This window comes from Eurytemora carolleeae, unplaced genomic scaffold (assembly GCF_000591075.1).
Source record: "Eurytemora carolleeae unplaced genomic scaffold, Eaff_2.0 scaffold386, whole genome shotgun sequence".
In the NCBI taxonomy this organism is placed as follows: domain Eukaryota; kingdom Metazoa; phylum Arthropoda; class Copepoda; order Calanoida; family Temoridae; genus Eurytemora; species Eurytemora carolleeae.
In genome coordinates, this window is record NW_019396325.1 from 131,227 (window position 1) to 136,809 (window position 5,583).

Consider the following 5,583-nt stretch of genomic DNA (forward strand, 5'->3'; position numbering starts at 1 on the left):
TTCTTTCTCCTCGTTCAAAAAGTCTAAAAAGTTCTCCCCAAAAGAGAACCCTGTAAACATTTTTAAAATTACTCTGAGAAAGTAGGAATTCTGGACTCTCTTACTTCCGCCCTAAACACCTCTCATTAGCTTTCTAGTTTTCTACCTCACGTCTTAAAGGGACTGTACGCTTAATTTCAAGTGACCCTCCGTGTAAAACTTTGTCTGATTATCGCTCCTGTATGCCGAGTCCATTAGCGCCTGATCCAATCAGGGTTCCGTCATGTGTTTGTTGTCTATTCTGAACCAAAAGAAATAGTATGGCGGTAACATCAATCTTTCTATCTATATCATTATCCAATTAGAGTTATGAATCCTTCAATCGGCGCTATCAGTAAATGGAAATATTTTACTGCTACTATAACTATGGTGTAATGCTTGAAAAAGATATCAATGTTTATAATTTTGAAAACTGATGATTTTCAGTTGATTCTCTACATAAAGATTATTTGTGAATTTCTGTTGCAGGAAAACATATAGAAAATAACAGAAATAAAAGCTAATAAAACGACAGCATCTTCCACATTATTGATCAGATAAAGATTTCTAGGGTACCGTTGTGAATCGGGCATTGTTAAATGAAAACTGTTTTCTATAGGATAATGTTGACATTTTTTGTTGCAGCCGCATATAAATGGAAAAATTATAATTTTAAGGTTCTCTTTAATTGACAAATATAGTGCAGAGGAAACGACATTTTTTTTATTTCAACTTATTCAAATTGGCAATAATTGTCTTGAATTTGCATAATTGCATGACTACCTGTTTTTCTGTAAATGTCTGCAAATTTAAAAATGCTTTTAGATCCTTTAAAGCAGCCACATTGCTAACAATATCATCTGCAGCTGTACCATCGAATTAGATAATATTGAATCCTAAAATATTTGTTAAAATATTTTGTTTACCTTACAAATATACAATGTCAACTAAAGTCGTAATTTGTCCACTTAAAATATCAACTTTCTCTTCTTTATTAAAATGGTAGATATTTCCGCATCACAAGAGTTCAAATCCATTCTGTCTTATGAAACCTCTTTTAGATTTAGTTAAACCTATATAAAAGTAGCCCTGGTGGGACAATATAATATTTTTCATAAATTACCAACACGGAGCAAAAATTGTTCAATTGAACTTACAAACAAATTTTATGAAATTTTTTAAAAAGATTTTTTTTAAATGGGTCAGACTTAGCGCGAATGGGTCTTGAAATTAACAATCACCATTTTTTCCCCAACATGTCGATATGGGTGTCAAAAGTAGCACCTCGAACCACTGAATATTGCTCAGTTGTTGTTTTTTTGAAATTGTGAATATTGGATGATCTAGGGCGAAAAACTATTATTTTTGAAGTACTCTGGCAAATTTCCCCTATGTCCGTTTTTTGCTTATTCAATTTTTAACCAATTTTAAATGTTTTTAAAATTTTTTAATACAGTGTTTCAAGACGGATGTTTAGGTTCCCATATCGGCATATTTTGAAAGAAAAAAATATTTTTCCTCGCACTAATGATTTAATATTTACAAAAACGTGATGCACTGGATGAAGTTTAAAAGTGAGAAAAAAAATTACATTTGTGTTTTGCTTTTTTTTGCAGAAACTTTTAAGACACGTACTGAAAGGATTTGAAGTTTGCCAAATTGTCCCACCCCTTTTAAAAGTATTATTTTGAACTTAAGGCTCAATTAAGATATTTGAGTCTGTGTTGGTTGAATTTGCGTTTGCCGAAAATGTCCGAATAAATGGCGGACAGATAATTTAACCGCTGTGCATTTATAACCTGTAATTTAACCGCTGTGCTTTTATAACCTGTAATTTTACTGCCAAATTACAAGTTGTTAAAATTAAGCCTGTCTGCGGTAGACGGGATAATTATTTAACAGAATAAAATTTAATAAGATGGAAGAAAGTAACAATTTATATAAACAAAAAAAGATTAGTTATAAGGATAGAAAAAATTTTTTTAAAAATATTTCAAAAGTTTAATTATTTGTTGATATTGTTGTTCCCGAAAGTAATAAAAATGAAACAAAACGACTAAATTTCTTGGAGACTGAATAGAATCATTCTGAAAGCAAGAAAATAATAACAAAGAAATTGAGTTTTTGCCACAACCTCAAATTTTTTTATCCGTATTGCTTTGCAACTTGATGATGTAAAATTTTGATATTTCAAACTTAGATTAATTGATATAACACAATTCATAGTTTGAAATGTCTAAGGTCTACGACATTGGATTGAAAAGATATAGGAATTAGAAAATGAGAATTTGACAAGATAGATCCATTATATTCCTTTTTATTATCTTTATTATAAACTATTATTATTTTATTTATATATTGATTTCTACCTTACTAATTCATGTATACTGTTTAAGTTTGTTTAAATTATATTGTTAAGGGGGGGTGAAATTAGCCCAAAAAAAGCAATAATGATTATGGTTTTGGTCAATTATGATATTTCGTTTAAATAAGATTTTGGCCCTATACAAAGTTGTGAACATTTTGTTAGCCTTTAATAAATAAATGTTACGAATATATCACGCATATTTAGCAAGACATAACTGTAGACAAAAAATGTTGACATTTAATAGTTTTAAAAATGCCCCATTTTGAAAAGAGCAATATCCACCAAAATATTGAAAAGCAACAGTCAACAGTTAAAATTGTTGATAAAGAAAGGTAAAAACGCACATAAAGCCTTGTGTTGTTATAAAATTACAAAAGTAAAATGAAAGAAAGAAAATTTTGACATTTTCTAAAGAATTTTTAACTCGATGTTTTATTTATTATCGTTATACCAAGCTAATTATCTGTATCTATCTACTTAAATCTCTGTTCCTTTATCTTCCCTCAAAAGTTTAACTTTCCACACTTTTCTATCTTTGAAGTCGTAATTTGTGTGTACTAAGGAAAGTTAAACAAGGATATATGGGGGGGGGGGCGGAGAACACTTCAGTCAGCTTTTAAAGGCATTGTAGACGTAATTTCAAATTTAAGATATTTCTTGAAATTTCATCTACAATCCCTTTACAATATACATTCTTGGTTATCTACACAAAGATATACATTGTAAAATGTATGATGACATTAAAATCTTAAATCATACCTAGTACTCCCTAATTAGTGAAATGTTTTTAACCCTTTTAAATTGAACATATTTCTGAGGGAATTCTAAAACTTCTAATCTCTTATAGAAAAGATCTTTGCTCATATACAGGGTGTCCCACGAAACATGACAATAGGAAGACGACTTGAAAGTCGTCTTTGATATTTGAATTTACTTGTGACGTTTAGTCTTCTATCTACTTTAACATGTATGATTCTTGAAACAATTATCACATAATTCTCCTAGCCCTGGCATTTCCAAAAAGTGGTCTGCGTTTTTTGTGCTTTCAATATTACCGGAGATATAAAGAGTTTGGTTCAGATTTCAATTTTGTTAAATAAAAGCAAAATTGTCGAAATCTGAACGAAATTCTTCATATCTCCGGCAATATTGAAAGCACAAAAAAGGCAGACCACATTTTGGAAATGGCAGGACAAGGGAAATTTTGTGATTATTTTCTCTAGAAATTTACTTCTAAAATTAGGTTGACAAATAAACGCAGCAAATTATATCAAAAAATCAAGACGACATTCAAGTCGTCCTGCATACTGTCATGTTTCGTGGGACACCCTGTATATATATATAATTGTATTTATTGTATACATTATATGTTAGCTATACCTGGCCAAATGGCCAAACAAAATTGGCTAAATTTTTTTAGAAAACCCATCCGGGGACCTGGGGGTTAGGCAAAAAATAGATTTTTTTAAATCTAATTTTTTTTCTTCAAAACTCTTAATTTTTTTCCTAAATACACTTCCGCTTACAAAACTTGGAAAGAAGAAAGTTAAAAAAAATATGGGGTGCAGCTTTGGTGTTTTTTTTATAATTTTATAAATTTTAAAATATTGAAATATTGAAAAGATTAGTTTTATTATCTATACTGACTGACCGGAGGATGTTTTTAAACTAAAAAACAAAATATCCCAGATTTCCTCAGATTTCAGGGTCACAATATCATGGGTGTCAAATTCAAGTGTTATATGGTGTGTTTACAACTTGAGAACACACCATATTCAGAAAATAGGGGGGGGGGAAGGGGGATGGGAAAAGATGAAGATAACTGACTTTTTAAATTCAGTGATAAAAGAAGCAATATCATGACTTTTAAAATTTATAGGTAAAAATTCGAGGGTAGGAGAAGATGGTTTTACAAATTTTGAATTTTGTATTTAAATTAATAAAAGTTAGAACTTTAAAATCTCTCTGAAACAGGAAGATCTGAAGTGGAATAGATTTTGGAGGAAAACCACAGAATTTAAATTAGCAATACCATCATCACTCTACTCTTCTTCTTCTCCCTCTCTTTATCCCTCCCCTTCATCTCTTCTCATCACTCTACTCTTCTTCTTCTCCCTCTCTTTATCCCTCCCCTTCATCTCTTCTCATCACTCTACTCTTCTTCTTCTCCCTCTCTTTATCCCTCCCCCTCATCTCTACTCATCACTCTACTCTTCTTCTTATCCCTCTCTTTATCCCTCCTCTTCATCTCTTCTCATTACTTTACTCTTCTTCTTCTCCCCTTTCTTTATCCCTCAACCCCATCTTTCAATCTTCGCAACCCCTCAATCCCGTTCTCCCCTCTGAACCCGTCAAAGAATGTTTTCTTTCACCTCCCCCTTTCTTCCTGCACCATTCATGTTCCCTTCTGAGCTTTTCTTACTCTCTTCCTGCGTCCTTCCTGCTCTCTTACTGCTCCCTTTCTGCTTCCTTCTTGCTCCCTTCCTGCTCCCTTCCCTCTCCATTCCTGCTCCCTTCCTGCTCCCTTCCTGCTCCCTTCCTGCTCCCTTCCTGCTCCCTTTCTACTCCATCCCTGCTCCCTTCCTGCACCTTTCATGTTCCCTTCCTGATCTTTTCTTACTCCCTTCCTGATCTCTTACTGCTCCCTTCCTGCTCCCTTCCTGCTCCCTTCCTGCTCCCTTCCTGCTCCCTTCCTGCTTCCTTCCTGCTACCTTACTGCTACCTTTCTGCTCCCTTCCTGCTTCCTTTCTGTTCCATTTTACTCCCTTATATTTATTTCTAATCACAAAACCTCTTATCTGGATTCTTAATTCAAAATTTGCAAAACTCTTTATATTCTATTAATTTGTGAAGATAGTTTAGTAATAAATTTTTTAGCTTTTAGGAAGGCAATAATTGAAAAAACTAATTACAAGACTTCTAATTTTTCCAAACTGTGGTCGACAGTTTTCAAATATGTTTTAAAAAATTTTTTAATTATTTTGTTCATTACGGCATTTATTTTCAGTTTCACTGTGAGGGGTATTATCTGAAACAATATTTGGTGGGAATTTAGAAATGAAAGGGGTAAAACATTTTTTTTTAAATATGAAAATATCGAGAAATATTTCACGTTCAATATAAACTAAAATCGTCTTCGAAAAAAGTGCCGCATTTATTTTTCACCATAATTTTACAAATATAATTCATGAAATAAT